The following is a 17,455-nucleotide window of genomic DNA, read 5'->3' on the forward strand; positions in this document are numbered from 1 at the left end:
GAAACTTTGTCAAAGTGGCTGGAAGAGGCCATGTGAGCTGCTCTGCCATTGAGCAGTTTGAAGGAAAGTTCTGGTTCTGGCCGTCCAATCAGAGCCCTTCATGGAATGTTTCCCCAGCCAGGCCCTCCTGGCCCTCCCCTCCCCCTACTGCAGAATGTCTTGAGCCCAAGATTCTGAGGTTTGAATTCAAACTTCACCCTCACCCACTCGGATCCTGAGCGTCTGCGTGAGCAGTTCACTCTCTGATCCTGGTCCTGATTTTTGCCGTTGTGAAGGCTGATAAACTGCAGTGGCCTCTGGCCACGTCTATGACGATGGCGTCAGGAGGAGGTAAGCCTGTGAGGGTGTCTGTGTATGTGAGAAAGTCTCTGTCACCCTGAAATCCTTTGGGTTCATTGTCACTCTGACTGGGAACACCATGTTTTGAGTGGGTGAAAGAGGAGAAAGACCTGGGCTCCATAGATATCTCACCTGTACAGCAAAGAGAGCCCAGGAGAACCTGAGGGGTCTGGGAGGGCATCCTTGGAGGTGTGTCAAATTACCTGGGCGAAGGTCATTGGTATGGACAGAGGGAGGCAGCAGGCGTATGGCTGCTTTATATGTGAGTGTCCTGCTGGTGGATGGGGGAACAGGGTCATTTTCATGTGTCTGGAGGGACTGTTTTGTGGTGGCACAGGAAAGACCCAGGCATGCTGAGTCCATGTCTCCTCCTGTGCTCTAGAATAAGTTTAGAAGTAATTAGACTTGCGCTGAGCTCAACCTGATGTGGACAGCTCAGCACAGATGGTCCAGCCTGAACCTTGTTGAGTGAGGCTGTCTGTGTGTAATTCTGCCATGATGAGTCCTCCCCAGAGCTGGGCTGCAAGTGACTAACTGCCACAGTCAGAGCCTGACACTTCTACAGACTTAAACTCTCTGCTGGCTGAGCCCAGCAGCTGTCTTGGGTCAGCAGGTTGGGAGACAGGTGACTTCAGCGTAGTTACAACTCAGATTCCTGAGTTATTCTGGATTGTTCTCATTTTGGTGAAGTTTGTTCTTCCATGGTCTGGCATCTCATGGTGCAGCCCCAGCAAGCATTTCAGCTCTGAGGTGAAGATTGATTGAGAATTGGATACTTCCCTCACAGACAAGGAATAAATGGATGTGTGAGTCTATGTGTGAGTTTGTGAGAATGAGTATGTGTTTCTGTGTGTGTGTGTGTGTGTGTGTGTGTGTGTGTGATATGTGGGGTTTTCCTGAGAAAAGTCTGTGAAGGTCTGTTCCTTGAGGAGAGGTGGAGTGTACTGAGGCAGAAAGAGCATCGTCAGAGCAGTTGGAGACATCAGGGCCTCTGTCCTGAGCATGATGCACACAGGCTCTGGGTCGTCTCTAGTGCGAGTCTCTGTGTGAATTCCACCTGAGTAACGATGGTGGCAGACAATTTTCTTTCCTGGCACCTGGTTTATGCCTGATGTTAATTATCCTGTATCCGTCTCTGGGATAAAGTCTTAGATTATTTAGAAGATGTTACCAATTTTCAATCTAACATGATCAGCAGCTCCAGAACTCTGGAAACATCCCCAGTGTCTGACTGGTGAAATCTCTGGCCATTTCCACACCTGCTGCCATCCCTGATGGAACTCTCCCAGAACACAAGAACCCTAGCCTTAGGATCTCCACGAAGTATAACCCAGCTGGAGGGGAGGGATGGCCTGTGCTAGGGACTCAGGGATGAGACAGGGCACACCACCTCATTCCTTTCAAAAGGCCTGATCTAGGGATGCTTGGGTCAGTGAGGCCTTGCTCTCCCCCACACGTCTCCCTCTCACTCCCCTCCCTCCTCTCCACAGTGTCTCCTGTACTGCTCCCAGAGATGACCATGAACCTTGGGGTCTCCGGCTCTGCTTTCCGGGTCTTGCCCTTTCTCAATCCAGGGCTCCCCCAGCCACCACCCTGGGAGCCCATCCAGATGCCCCCTCTGGTGACCTCGGCCATTGCTCCTGGCAACCCTCTGGTACTGTCACCTTTCCCCATGGTGCCTGTGATGACAGGAGCTGCCAGCCATGGTCCCCGCGTTCCTGAACCTTACAAGGTTATCATCCAGGTCAGCCCTGAGGTGGGGCTTGTGGAATCAACCCAGAACCAGCCTGTCATCCTGACACAGGCTTCACTCAACTGGGGGGGGCCCAGAAGTTCCATCTGCCGTGAATGGGCATCCTGCACCCATCTACTTGGTGTCACCTGTGCCGAAGACCGTTATGCCGACACCAGCTACTACTGTCACCCAGGCTGGGACAGGAGACCATCCTCCTCAGGCTCCACTGCCAGTGGCACAGGTGGTTCCCATCATCCTCCCATCGAGTGGTGGACCACTGCCCCAGTGGGTTTGTGGTGAGAGTGGTCCCGCCAACACCCGGAACCAGGCATCACCTGAAACCTCCAGCAGGCCCAGTAGCGTCTACGAGAACTTTCGGCGCTGGCAGAAATTCAAGGCCCTGACCCGGAGGTACCTTCCTCAGACTCCGGACACTGAGGCCGTTTCCTGCTTCCTCATGTAAGTCCCTCGGGTGTCCTAGACCTAATGGGAGCTTCACAGGAAGGGATTGGGGTGACCCCCAGGGTAGGGTCCATGACAGCATGACCTCAGGAATGCCACCCCAGGGTTTCGGCTCAAATCCCATAGTGACTAGTCATGCCCTAAAGCTTCAACTCAGTCTGCTCATCAGGGTTGGACCTGACCTGTGGTCTGTAGGACAGACATTCTGTTCCTAATACCAGACACATCACAGATGCACCAGGGTTCAGACAGGCCATGACTGCTCGGCCTTGGCATCTCATGACGTATCCCCAGAGCTGAGGGATAACACCAGCATGGCCACTGAGCTGGGGTGTGGGAGGCAGAGTCAACTCTGTGCGGGGAGACCAGGCCACCATGGGGGGTCTAGGCATGGGTGTAGGGCAGCGGGGGCTCCTGGCAGATACAGACCCTGACCGAGCCTGTCCTTGCAGCCCGGTGCTGCGCACCCTGGCCCGCCTGAAGCCCACCATGAGCCTGGAGGAAGGCCTGCGCCGGGCCCTGCGGGAATGGGAGGGCACGAGCAATTTTGACCGCATGATCTACTACAACATGGCTGCCAAGTAAGTCAGTCCTGGGCAGAGTGTGGGGGTTGGGGCTGGCTGCGGGACCGGGCTTCAGGGGCTGCTCCCAGATGGCCAAGGCATCCTTGGCATCCGCGGGAGGCCCTTCCCCTGTGGAAGCTTGTCCCTCCTGGGGCCGGGACACTTCTCCCCACCCCACTCTGGGGCTCCTGACCACAGTCTGAGGGTCACAGTCCCTTATTTTCTGTGACGCTCAAAAGGCTGATATGGGGAATCACTGGGGGCGCCGGGGTCTGTGCCCACCCATTCTCCACCCTCCTGAGGTCTTGGCCGTGAGAGTTCCCTGTCCCTGCCTCATCCAGTGTGGTCCAGGCCAGCCCATCTCGATGGGGTCTGTGCTCCCCATACCAGGTTCATGGAGTTTGAGGCTGAGGAAGAGATGGAAGCGCAGAAGCTGCAGTGGATGAATGGAGTACAGGGCCTGCCAACCACTGCCCCACCCAGGCCTGAGCCTCAGGGGGCTCCAGGCCCACCGCTAGGCCAGCAGCCAGGTACCGACCCTGTTCCCCAGCTAATTTTCATAGGCCCAGAAAGGTGCTAGGATTCGTGCCCTGCCAGGGAGCGTTCACTCTCCCGGGGACACCCAGGCCTATGCTCAGCGGCCCCCTGTTCCTGGGTTTCTCCCTCTCCCTGAACACAGCACGCTGCCTGAGGGCGTCAGACTCACCTTTGAAGTGGGTTTGGAGACCCTGGCGACACAGTTGACCCTCCTCCCTTTGAGGGTCCCCTCATCCCTCACGCAGTTATGGGATTCTATTACACACAGATGTAGACACACACCTGACCTGACCCATCCCACAGGTATCCATCCCCATTTCTGTGCTCAGTGCTGTGTGTCTAAGGGCAATGGATGCGGGGTCCCCTCACGTCCCTCTCCCCTTCTTCCTCCTCAGCCTGTGTCCCTAAGAAATCCAAACCCTGGGCTCGGGCAGCCTGCCCCAAGACGCACAAACCACAGCGGGCCCCCAAAACCAAGGCCCCCAAGGAGATCCCCCCTGAGACCGTGCAGGAGAACATGGATATCATGGACGAGAAGCTAACGGCCCCCGATACAGTCTGCGGGGCGCCCCTTGGCCGAAGGGCAGCGGGCAGGAAGGAGCAGCAGGAGGAGGCCGGGACCTGCCCTGAGCCGGGGCTCCTGAGCTATGTGTAGGAGCTGTGCTCCCAGGAGGCCTTTGTCACCAAGGTGGGTTTTGGGGACTGCTGTAGGGTGGGGAGGGCGCAGGGTTGCTTCTGTCCAGGGCTTGGTAGTGACATATTTCTACTTGTGTTTGTGTGTATGTGTACATATGTGTCCCCTGTGTACAAACATTGGCCCTAGTTTGTGAATTTCTTGGTTTGGTCGATGTGTGAACATCTCTGTGTGTCTCCATCTGTGTGTACTGTGTGGGCTCTGCACAGAAATGTGTGGATACATGTACATGTGCCTAGAGGTGGAAGAGTGTGTGTCTTTGTGTCATGTGTGTACATGACAGAGACTATGTGCAACCGTCCAAGACCCTGCACTGTGCTGAGAACGGGTGTGTTTGCATCTTAATTCCTTCCTAGTCCCTATGAGAACCCTCACACCTGCTTTCCCCTCCAAGGTCGAGGCAGTCATTCACCCCAGCTTCCTGGCGTACCTGCTCTCCCCAGAATCCCAGCTGGATTTCCTGGACCTGGCTGAGGAGCTCGAGGAGGAGGAAGGACTCACCCCCACACAGGTGAGGCACATAGGTCTCTGGGGTCCATGCAGGACCCAGGGGAATAATGTGAGGGTTTCCTGTAAGGCAATGGGTAGCGGCCCACGGCAAACAGGAGGCATTTTGCATGTGATTGCTGGAAAAGAGTCCCTGCAGGGGACTCAGGGGACAGGTCCCAGGGCACTCAGAGCAGCAGGTTGGTCATGAGTCAGGGAGGGGCGCCCAGCACTGGGGCCTAGTCACTTGGTGCCCTCCCTGCCCAGGCCATGGCCAGAGGCCTCCCTTTGTGACCTCAGGGAAGATGAGGACGTGAATATGGGGTGAAGGAAGGGTTGGCGGGGGTGAGGGCCCTTAGTGGGACAGATATCTGAGTTTTCTACTCTGGGAGGAGTCGCGGTCACTCTCTGTCCCACCCTGCACCCCCACATGCCCACACTCTCCTTCCTCCCTTCAGATTGTGGAAAAGCGTCTACGGGCTGCGCTGGACAAGGAGGTCCAGAAGGCTTGTCCCCAACACCAGCTGACTCCAAAGGACTCAATTCCATCTGGGAGTGCCGCAAGTCACTGCAACCCAACTCCTACCTGGGGCCATAAGCCAGGGGCCAGCGCTGAATCCTGCCCCCCTGAGACTGACTTTGGACACGCCTCAAGACCTGTGCAGGCTGAGTCCACTGGGATGGCACCTCGAGCCTCTGTCCTCTCTTTGGGGAGCCTGGAATCCCCATCCCTTCAGGCAGAACAGGCCCCCTGTCCCGGCCTTGCTGCCCCTACTCTGGACAGCAGGGTCTCCCTCATGCTGGGAGAGGCCCCTCCTGGCCAGGGGCCACATGGGGCAGCAGAGGGCTCCAGTGAGGAGGAGGAGGAGCTGCCCAGCCTGGGCTTCCTCCAGGACTCTCAACACAGCCTTCTGCGGGGCTTCCCCATGAGCCCTGGCTCAGACACTGGCCCCCGCTGCCCGAGGGCCTGGGGGGCTTCTCAGACCCAACCCACTCAAAGAAGGGCCTGCAATCCTGCTGCCCCTGCTACTGCCCCTTCCAGGAAGCGTCCTCTGTGTGGGAGCGCAGGACTGGGCACTACTGTGAAGACCCCCTTCCCTGGGGAGCACCCCAGGGTGTCTGGGGACTCAGCCTTGACTGTGAAGCTGGTAGGCCCTTCCCTGCCCCCAAAGAGAAGGTTCCAGCCTGCTGTAGCCCAGAGGAGTACAGTACAGGATGGGTACAGCATCCAGTAGGACACCGGGGGGCTCCCTCCCGAGCCTGGCTGCCCCTAGCAGCCTTGTCTTCCACCTGATCTTCATCCAGCTAGGACTTCTTTGTATAATTTGGCGGTCCCAGTGTTGGGGTTGTGCTGGAGCAGCCCCTTTGTGTCATTGTGTAAATAGTTAATAAATTTCATTTCATTGAAAACACTCTTTGTATCTCCTGTCGCTCATGCTCCTTGGACAATCCTGAGATGAAAACAGGTAAGGGCGTTACAGGGGTTGGGTCCTGTGAGACATTCTGCTCCCTGGAGCAGGGAGGAGTCCTCCCCACCCATTGGGAGATGTGCTCAGTTTCACCAGACCCACCCAATTCTATGGATATAGGAGTGGCTCACGTTTGCTGCCTTTTCCTTGGAATGCATCAAAAAGCACATCAAAGATTGAGGCATCACGCTGGGAAAAATCACAGCATGGGAGAGAGCACCACACAGGAGCTCTCACAGTTGTGGGAGACAGACTCTTTCTATTTCTTCCCTGAGTTCGTGCGTCACACCCAACAGTGACTGCTCTACAGAGCTCCTTGTTCTAGGACTCATTCCTGGTATAGCTCAGGGGACAACGTGGTGCTAGACATCAGTAGAACGAGGGCTGTGCACATTCAACACAAGCACCTTAATGTGTATACAATTTTCCCAATTCTCAACATTCAATTTGATTTGTTTTAGTGTCACACAAAATGGTTCCTGGAGCTTACTCTGGCTCTGCCCAGGAAGTACTCCTTTCTGGCCTCAGGGGACCATATGGAGTGCCAGGAATCAAATCCTGGTTGGCCATGTTCAAAGCAACTGCCCCATCAACTGTACTACTTCTTCAGTTCCAAAATACCTTTTAAAACAATTTCACCACACTTTAAAATAGAGCTCGTATCCTCAGAAGGTGTCCATAACCTCCTCCACTCAGCCATCACCCTTTCCCTTCCGATTGATCCTTGAGTCTTGAACCCCATATTCCTTTCTTTCTCTAGATTCCCACAGTCTGGCCATCTAGCTTTCTGTGGCCTCTTTCACTGAGAATAGCTTTCCCTGGTCCACCTACATCAGCACATATCCACAGTTCAAACGTTAACTACAGAATCATATTCCATGTGCAGAAGGGCTACATCTGGCAATTCCTTCAATGGTTGATGAACAATGAGCTTCTTCCTATTCCCTTGTACTAGCTAACAGCAGATACGCAGATTTTAAGTGAGGTTCTCAAAGAATTTTATTGAGAACGCAAGCCTGGGAAAAACTCTCTCACTGCTGGCAAAGAACCCCAAATTTGGGATTGTGGAGTAGAGATTTTATGCACTGTGTAATGCAACCCAAGCACGAAGGTTCTGATAAATGTATTAGGGATGCAACGATTTGTGTTATCCAGAGAACATGTGTCCTCTCTTGGTGTTTTCTTTGCACTAAGACAAACAGCAAGGTCCTTAATCTTTCCTTGTCTGTCCCATCTCGACTTCTGGAACTAAGCATGGTGTCCTGAACCTGCAGTTTTCTTTATCCCTGATAGTTCAGGATCTATATTGCCTTTGGTGCTCTGTTACTTTCTGCCTATTTGGAGACAGTTCAAAATCACAGGTAGTTCCTGTCAGGAATGGGTTTTTTTTTTGTTACGCAAAATAATTTTTTAAATTTTATTTTCATAAAGTTATTCACAATAATGGATTACATTCAATATTGCAATCAAACCACCATTATACCATCCCAACACCATTATTTCTAAGCTTACCACCACCACCACTCAAGCCTGCCTAACAGACTCATACTTTATTTTGTATAGCTTATTATGAATAGCATGAGAAGTCACATGGCCACAAAAGTGGCTGCATGCCCTGGAATTCTAAAATTTTAAATAATTAGTGTCCAAAGAAATCTCTGCAGCTAGCTGCTCGATTCTGAGATTCATTTTGGAGTCTCTGGATCATGGCCATTACTGAGCTTAAATGGCACAAGGAGGAAGGCAGTTCATGGGCGTGACATAGAGGCGAGGAGATGGGAAGGAGCAGTTGTACCTGATCCCTTGAGGACTAGAGTTAGCAGTCACTGGTCTAACATACCTGGGTTTTCCATTGGGCTCTGGATTCGTAAGGGGCAGGTAGAGGGACAGCACCTGCCCCTGTCTGAGGCACCCCGGTGAAATCGGCCTGCTGCAAGATCAGGAGACATCTCTTCAGCAAGCTTCCTGGTTCTGAGATTCATTTCTTGTTGTGAATGATTTCGGGTAACCTTGAGGCTCCTCCACAGCACCAGTAGGTTCTGGTGTTAAGTGACTCAACATGCCTGATCATGCATTTGGTCCCTAGAAGCAAGAACAATTCCTGGGCACCACACCAGTTTTGTTCTTTAAAACTCTTTAAAACTCTTAAAACTTTAAAACTCTTTAAAGCTCTTTAAAACTGTGATCAGTGTGGTAGAAATGAAGTATGTCCAGACTCTATGACACAGATGAAACAAGGTGGTCAGACCTTTCTACTATTCCTGCATGCTCCTTTATGGGCACACAAAGTCCAGCATCCAGATTTCAGAGCAGATCACCTGCCCTGCAGGGGACCCAGATACAGCAGCGGGGCCTGTGCTCATTCCCATAGACTAGCCCATAACCTCCAGGTTGTTCCTGTTGGCGAGCTCCTTGCCACCTAGACCAACCCCAGCAACCGCTGGGAGTTTAAACAACACTGACTTGTCTGGAGAAAGCTCTGCTCTCCACTGGGGAGCACTGAGGTTGCCCTGCAGTCACAGTCAGGGAGCTGAGGGGTCCCTGGGCTCTTTCTCCTCCATGGAGCAGACCCTAGAGGGGGAGCCGGGCTGTGGAGCTGTGTTGGATGGAGGAGACTCTGAGGTGGTGTTGCTGATAAAGGACCTTAAAAGTTGGATCAAGCATCTGGAAAGCCCTGGGGACCTGGCTTTTACCTGTTAGAGCAGGGATGGCAGCTTGCTGAGACCAGCTCTTCATTCCTTTGAAGAGGGAGGGGAGTGAGGGTAGAAAAGGGTCTATCTGGGGCTTGGGAGGTATTAACACAGTCTGCTCCCAAGAAAATGCCCATCTCAAAATCCCTGGAGAGGGAGCAATGTTTTATGTGACCAGGATAAAGATTGAGGGATGCATTTTCATGGGATAGGTGGAAAACATAGGTCTCATTATCACGCCTTGAGGATCCTGGAGCCCCAGAAGAGTCTCGCTGTTTGTGTCAAGTTCTTGGGATTGGGTTGTGTCAGACTAAAGCCATCCCAGAGCACATGCAGGTACATCTGTGGCCATGCCTGGAAAACACTTGCAGGTGTTCCTTGCATTGTTGTTGCTTCGACAGGCTTTGGTGCCCAGTTTTCCCAGGTCCTGTGCTCTCTGTATGTGTTGTCTCCAAAACAGGCCACCTGGGATAGGCTCCGGAAATGGCAGCAGCCTCTGCAGTGGCCTAAGGGCCATGTTCCACACCCCACAGTTGGAACAGCTCTTGTGAGAGTTCAAACTGCACATCCAGGTGTGGGCTAGGTAAGGGCTCAGGCACTGGATCATGGAAGGGAAAACAAAACCCGCACCAGAGCTAGGTGAGAAGAGTTTCTGCAAACCTGTGTAGGCAGGTTCTAGCTGTGCAGGGGCTAGGGACTTACATGAGTAGATGGTCCTCAACTCTGTGCCAGAGGAGAAGTCCTTGCGAACCCTTACTTAATGGGGCTGGATCAAACCCAGGTTCTAGTAGAAACTTTGTATGTGGATGACTCTAGTTATGGCCAGCCAGATTAGTTATGGCCAGCTAGATGGAGGCCAGTGTTAATCCAGCCTTCTACAGAGGGGATTTGGTGTGGTCTCAAGAGGAGGTAATGCGTGCCCTCTGGCAGGACATGCACTCTTGGCCTCCCTGCGAGTTGCCAGGCTGGGCTCTGCTGAGGGACCTGTGACTCAATGCTGCCCAGGTGACACAGGGACTGGATACATGCCACCCGGTGGCTGCCTGCCAGGCTGCTGCATGCTGGCTCCAGAGCTCTATGGGTGGTAAATCGGGCTTGGTTTGACCCCTCCACCCTGGAGAAGGAAGCAAAGTTGTTTCCAACGATCAGACCCATTGACAGGGACAGCTCAAACAAAAATACACAAATGGGACCTCATAAAATTAAAAAGCTTCTGCCTAGCTAACAACATGGTCTACAACGAAAGGACACCAGACTGAATTGGAGATAATATTCATGTGCAACACATCAGGTAAATATGAATATCCAAGATCTATAAAGTACTCAAGAGGACTCACCCTCCTCCCCCAATTCACAAACCCTATTTAAAAATAGTGAGAGGAAAGAAATAGATGCATCTTTAAAGTAGACTGATGGCCATGAAATAAGACATGAAAAAGGGTTCATTATCACGTTTTGCTGGTCTTCACTGGGCTGGAGCAATAGCACAAGAGGTAGGGCGTTTGCCTTGTACGTGGCTCACCTGGGTTTGATTCCTCTGTCCCTCTCAGAGAGCCCAGCAAGCTATTGAGAATATCCCGCCATCTTGGCAGAGCCTGGCACTCTACCGTGGCATATTCCATATGCCAAAAACAGTACTAACAAGTCTCACAATGTACACATTACTGTTGCCCACTCAAGCAAATTGATGAACACCGGGAGGACAGTTTTACAGTGCTATCACTTACTCTCAGTGAAATCCAAATCAAGATGATAATAAAGTGTCATATCACACAAAGGAGAATGACAACTGTCAGGGAAAAAAAGTGGGCACAATCTGTGGTGTTGTTGGGATGTGGTGGAAAAGGAATCCTTACCTAATGTTGTTGGGAATGTTGTCTGGCTTAGCTCCTGTGGAAAACAGTTTGGAGGTTTCTCAGAAAAGTAAGAACAGAGCTGCCATATGATCCAGCAATGCTGCAGTTTGATATTACCCCCAAGACACAAAAACATTCATTCAAACGAACAAATGCACACCATTATTCATTGCAATACTTAACACTATAGCTAGACATGGAACCAACCTAGGTATCCAACATCGGATAAACAATTCATGAGAGTATGATATGCAAACACAGTGCAGCTGTAACGGAAGGTGACGTCATACAGTTTGCCACAACCTGAATGGAACTGAGTCAGTCAGAAGGAGGACAAATGCCACAGACAAATGTCACTTGTCTGTGGTATATAGAAGAACAGGGTAAGGAATGCAAGGTAACAAATGGGATACGTATATGACCCTTGACCCCTGACTACAGAAGTAAGGAATAAAGGGAAGGAAAGAAACTGAAGGGAGTGAGAAGAAAACGATGGAGGATAACTGGGGTAGGGGGCATGCCCAATAGTATAGAAGGAAGAGTTTTATCTGTATATTATGTCTGAATAATACAGCTAACAATAGTCTAAGAATAAGACTCAAACTACATCAGCCAAATAAAAAAAATGTGCTCGTCCAGGAGGTATGGTGCTGCCATGAGTCAACCTGCATCTGCGGGGAGAGTGCATCAGCAGCCAGACTTTCTCAGTGTCTGGATGGGCTACCTGCCTCCACCTCCCTGTACTTGTGGAAACCTCAGCAGTTACATCCACACCGCAAAGCTGCCACACAGTTAAAAAGCTACTCCAGCCTTACCGAGTCAATAAAAATACTGAATTCTCTGAAGAAACTCCATGACCTCTTAGCACCTGTATTGTAAACCATTATGCACAAAAGGAAAAGGAGAGAGAGAATAAGAAGAAAAGTGCCTCCCATAGAGGGAGGCTGGGGATGAGGGATGGGCGTTGGGGGATGGTGGGAAGGAAACAGGGGACACTGGTGGTGGCAAATGTACACTGGTAGAGAATAGTCATGTGCTGGATCATGATATGACTAAAACCCAACTATGAAGAGCTTTGTATTTGTACATCTCAGGGACATTCAATTAAACAAATTTTAAAAAGTAATGTGGAGTTCATGCCAATTCAATCAGCTTAATCAATGGCTGAATAAATAGCAGTACTCCTACATTAAATATAATGGTAATAACAAAGTATACCTGTCAAGGAGACAGGCTGGGGGGTGGGAGGAAGCTTTTGGAAACTGGTGGAGAGGTCCACACAAGGGGTGAGATTGTATTGGAACATTGTATACCTCAAAGTCAGCTATGAATAACTATGTAAGTAACAACTCCTTAATGCTTAACAAACTTTTTCTGCATTTAAAAAGGAAAGAATATCTGTAACACTGAGAGGATCAAAGAACAAATATGATTTCATCATCATGGTGAATGAGCAGCTATCGCCGAACATCGCCCTTAAAGTAGTTCCAGAAGGGTCGATAATTCTCTCACCATACTCAGTGGTTCATCATCTGAGGATGCCTGAGGACCACATACCTGTTTTTCTGAAGGGGAGGAGGGATAGGCACATGGAGTTGATGGAGCCCCGTGAGTGGAGCCATAGCTGTCAGCTGACCTGACTGGAGAGGTAGAGCTTCAGCCCCCACCCCTAGTAAACTCCACAGAGAAAGGATAGGTTTGTGCCAACTAGCAGGACTGGACATTGTACACAGCCCCTTGGCTCTGGACACTTGTCTGTGACAGGTGTGTTCTTTCCCCCACTGCCCTCCCCTCTTCCCTGGGGATTCAGAGTCTTAGATCAGAGGGAAACCCAGATGCTGTCCACCAACACCATAGACATGGGCTGAGATTGGGAGAACTATGAACTCTGTGCTCAGGTTTGCCCTCCCTACCCAGGGCTGTGGGTGGCTAAGGGAAGCTGTCTCTGGCCTGCCTTTCCCCTCCTCCAAAAAGGACCCCAAAGAAACTCAGAAGTAAGGTCACAGCATCACCTGCTGGTATTGGAAGAAGAGGCGATTGAGAAATCACAAGCTCTCAGGCTTCAAGAGAATGAACCGGTGAGGAAGCATTCACATTCTTCTCAGTGCATGTGGAACATTGTCGAGTTCAAATCAATCATAGACCTCTACAATAGTATCAATAATCATATAAATATTTAAATGAAATTAAGCATCTTTTCCCACTACAAAGTGATGAAGGAAAAAAAATCAACCCAAAGCAAACAGTACGAATCACACTATACAGACACAGAACAAGATTCTTCTAAAAAACTCTGAAAAATGAGGAAATAAATAAGATATTTGAATATTAACGAGACACAGAAAAAAACTGGGGTATGAGGCAAAGAAAGTGATGGGAATGAGGGAAGATCAAAGAAATACAGGCCTACCTTTCAAAAAAGAAAAGAACAAGTAAGAAAGTCTCAAATAATCAATTTGAGCTCACATGTGAAGACTATGGAGATGGATAGATCAAAAAATTAGCAGAAGGAAATGATAAAAACGGGATAATAAATAAACAAAAATTTAAATGACATAGGAACCCATATTATTTGAATCTCCTTCCTACAGAGCCAGGTGGATGTGATGGCAGAAAGAAATTATTATCTCATGCATGCTTCTTTTTCTAGAAACTCATAAATGACAAAGTAAGGGCCTTTGATTGTAGATTTCTGAGATATTCTCTCTTTATTTTTTAAATTTTTTTTCTTGTCCCTTTTTGTTTTTGGAACATACCCAAAGGTGCTCAGGGCCTACTCTGGGTTCAGAAGTCATTCCTGGCATTGCTCAGAGGACCATCAATGTTTACTGCACCAAAGCAGGATTTAGTCAGATGCAAGCAAGTGCCTTTACCCCAGTACCTAGCTCTGGCCTTTCTTTCCTTTTTTCTTTTTTTTCTTTTGGGGTCATACCCAGCGATGCACAGGGTTTACTCCTGGTTTATACACTGAGGAATTACTCCTGGTGGTGCTCAGGGAACCATATGGGATGCTGGGAATAGAACCCGGGTCAGCCAGGTGTAATGCAAATGCCCTTGCCACTGTGCTATTGCTCCAGCCCCACTTCTTTGCATTTTAACATAGGTTTCGGCACAGAAGATGAAAGACAGGGTCTTCAGCTGCCTCTGATCTCACCTGTAGTTTCGTCTGACAGAAGAGACATTTCACAGCAGAGGGAAATGTGAATTTCATTTTCTTGTGTCTTGTTCACTAGTGTGATAATGGGTCTCAGGGATCTGAGAGCTCAGATGGACACAGGGAGGACATGAAGTAAAGAATTGAAACATCACTGACCACTCATGACAAGGAAGAAGCTTTGTGACAGAAAATCAAGAACAAATTGGAAAACTCTCCAAATCAGCATATATATTATTGTAGATTTCAAAAGGGGAGGAAAAAATCACTACAGTAAGCCAAGAAAAGCAGGAGAAAGAATCTAATTTCCAGACTTAGCAATTCAAAAGAAATTTCCACCAATCCCAGACACATAAAGAGAAATACAAAATTGGTTTTGACAAAGGTGCAAAAGCAAAATTCTTAGCGATGATAGAAAACACAAAATTAATCAGCTTAAAAATGAATAAACTGAACTTCATCAACATTTAAAACTCATATTTGGAGCAGATGGTTTTCATGGAAAGTGGTCACCACGCCACAGTTTTCCATCTTTACAACTTCGTCTTATTGAGAATGATATTATCCGAATGGGATTATACATGCTATGAAAATGAAATGATATAGAAATGACTACTCAGTAAATGACTAAGCAAAATCCACTTGACATGCAGTTATAGAATCAATGTTTCTTATATTGGACTTTAGTATTTGGTACAATGGATTATACTACCTTCCCTGATGATTCACTCACTGAGGATCTTTCAGGTTATTTCCAATGAAAGTCATTACTGAAAAATTCCAAATTATACTGAAAATTTGGGAATTGTCCCTTCTAATGGGTGAATTTCATGACAAGAATTATATCTCTGTAACAAGCTAAGAAGCGTATCCCTTTTCTAGTGGCGTGGCTTGCCCTTCCTGGGTTTAAGCATGCCCCGTACAATCCTGCCTTCCTGAGTCCCTCCTCTCTGCTGGCTCCTTGGGTCTCCCGTTCTGCTCCAACGTCCTCATCTAAGGACCAATTCACTCCCCCAGCTCCAGCTGCACCTTCGGCCCTTACTCAACTCTGATGTAGACCTCTCCAGCCCAAATCTCTTCCAAAAAAAAGCCAAGTAGAGTTCCTAGGTCCCTCTCTTGAGTGAGTCGTAGCACTCAGCTGCTCTGTGGACCCTGCTCCAACTCTCCAAGGCCTGACAAGGTAAGAGTGCAGCCAAGGTAGGGTGTGAGAGCTGGGGTCAGAGGGGGTTAGGGCGGGGTCAGGGAGGGGTCAGGACAGGGATAGCACAGGGGCAGGTCCAAAGTCAAGGAGGGCTCACGAGAGAGCTGTGTCCAATGGGGAGGATGGGATTAGAGAGGTCATACTTTAGGGGTCAGAGGTCAGAGGGGTGCAGCCAGAGCTGAAGCCACTCTGGCCATGGGCATGGAGACTGGAAGCCCCTGGCAGGAAGTCCCAGTCCCGTAGCCCTCGGCTCAGCAGGTGCTTGGGGCGCCCTGGGCTCAGGTGAGCAGATTGCCTGTGGGCGGGGAACAGCCGGGGTGGACTGGCCCATCAGTCTCCTCTTTTTTCCTCTCTGTGTTCCCCAGTCTTTGAGCGGGCAGCCGGCCACGGCGTCCACACGGTTGGGGCACCCGGCCCACCCTGTCCAGGTCACATGGCCCACTGCACCTCCCAGAGACAGCGGGGAAATGGAGGCAGGACACTAGTACAGCCCCGCACACAAAGCTAGTGTCTGGGCCAGGGGTGGGGGTGGTGGATGCTGCGGGCATGGGGTCTCCGGGATGCAGCTGTGACCAGTTGTGGCCACCACATCCCTTCCCCGGCTTCCCTTGGGGCTTGCTCACTTTGCGCTCTGCTGTCCACGTTCCTGCTGCCCAGGCAGCAGACAGGGATATCAGGCACCAAGATACCCTGTCACTCTGGGACTGGTTGACCCCTGCTTCTGCTTTCCCACTGAGAAGTGGTCAAGGGTCTACCGGAGAGGAAACGGGGACCTCCTGTTTACCACATGGCATCGGGCTGGTCATCACAGTTTGCGGAAAGCCCAGGGGGTATGGATGATCTCTGGTGGTCACAAGGCCATGGAAGGACAGTGGCCATGGCAGGCCAGCCTGCAGTATCAGAGCATTCATCCCTGTGGAGCTGTGCTCATTCATTCCCACTGGGTGTTCTCTACCGCCCACTGCTTTACAAAGTGAGTTGTTTCTCAGGTCCTAGCAGCTGGGCTGGCAGGGGGAGAGGTTTAAAATATTAGAGCCCCTGCGTTCTCAAGGCCGTGTGCTGGGACAATCTGTGTCCTTCTAGTCCAAGTTTTTTGCCTGTGATCTGTCCTCTCCTGCATTGTCCTCTCTCCTCACCTGATTTTGCTCATCTTCTATCCTCATCCCTGTGCCTTTCCCTGACACAGGTCTGCCCCCGAGATGGCAGTGTTCATCCTGCCTCCCAGGTGCAATGTCAGCTGGCTCTGTGTCACCTCACACCACGGCTTCTCTCAATGTTCCTGCAATCCTGGTTGTCAGAGGGAGGCTGGAACCTGGGATGCAGTGGCAGATGCTGGTGTTCTGTACGTCTCTGGCCTGGGGTCTCTGCTCACCACATGTCTATTGGTCAGCTGCATGGACACTAGATGTGGAGTCCCTGACCTTGAAGAAGAACAGAGCTGCTCTCGGTCCTGGGTCTCGTTGGGTGTTCCCAGTGGTTTGGGGGGGCAGTAACCAGGAGCTGGATCTTTGGTATGTACAGAGGCCCACAAGCACCTGCTCTGTGCTGTGTCCCACTGGAGACCCACTGTGGATTAGGTTGGCTTTACCCACCTCACTCTGTGTACATTTAGTCAGAGAAGAAGTTTCCCCTGTGGGTGAGCAGGAATGACACCATTGGAATGGAGAACTCAGATGGGCAGGCTCCAGTGGGCATGGGTCAGTTTGTGGATGCGAGAGTTTGGTCACCAGCTGTGTGGGGAGGAATTTTCAGGTGAGTGAGTGGGAAGGTGGAATGTTTCGTCCCTCATGGTCAGAACACAGAACATCCTGCACATATGGTCTCCTTTGACCAATGATTTTGTGCAGTTTCAGAACAGGTGAGTACCAAGAAGGAGTGAGAGAAAGGAGTGGTGCGAGAGCAGATTGGTCATAAGGCGGGTCAAGAGCCAAGATGGAGCCAGGGCGCTCTGCATGTGCCGAAGGAAGGTCAGGATTGTCCAGCCCCATGGGACCTGCAGCCCTCCATGATCCTTTCCTTTAATAGTGGGTGTGTGCTGAGCTGTGACTAAAACCACCCCTGGTCTCCAGAGAGAAGGGATGACAGAAAGGGAGAATTCTGTGCGGTGGTGCAGATAAGGCAGTGGTGGGGGTCAGATAATGGTGGAGAGGTGCAAGCTGCCATATGCAGAAGATGGATGATGACTCTCACCTTCCCTCCTGCAGGAAGTCTCATGCCCCTGAGGATTACTGGGTGCTTGGGGGTAGTACCAAGCTCTACCAGGACACCC

At 50.5% G+C, this 17,455-nt stretch overlaps 1 pseudogene; it reads left to right on the forward strand.

Moving 5' to 3' along the window:
- Positions 1-314: 314 nt before the first annotated feature.
- LOC130031201 (NUT family member 2G-like) lies at positions 315-8,508 on the forward strand (annotated as a pseudogene).
- Positions 8,509-17,455: the final 8,947 nt, after the last annotated feature.

Source organism: Sorex fumeus, unplaced genomic scaffold, assembly GCF_029834395.1.
Source record: "Sorex fumeus unplaced genomic scaffold, SorFum_2.1 ptg000046l, whole genome shotgun sequence".
Taxonomy (NCBI): domain Eukaryota; kingdom Metazoa; phylum Chordata; class Mammalia; order Eulipotyphla; family Soricidae; genus Sorex; species Sorex fumeus.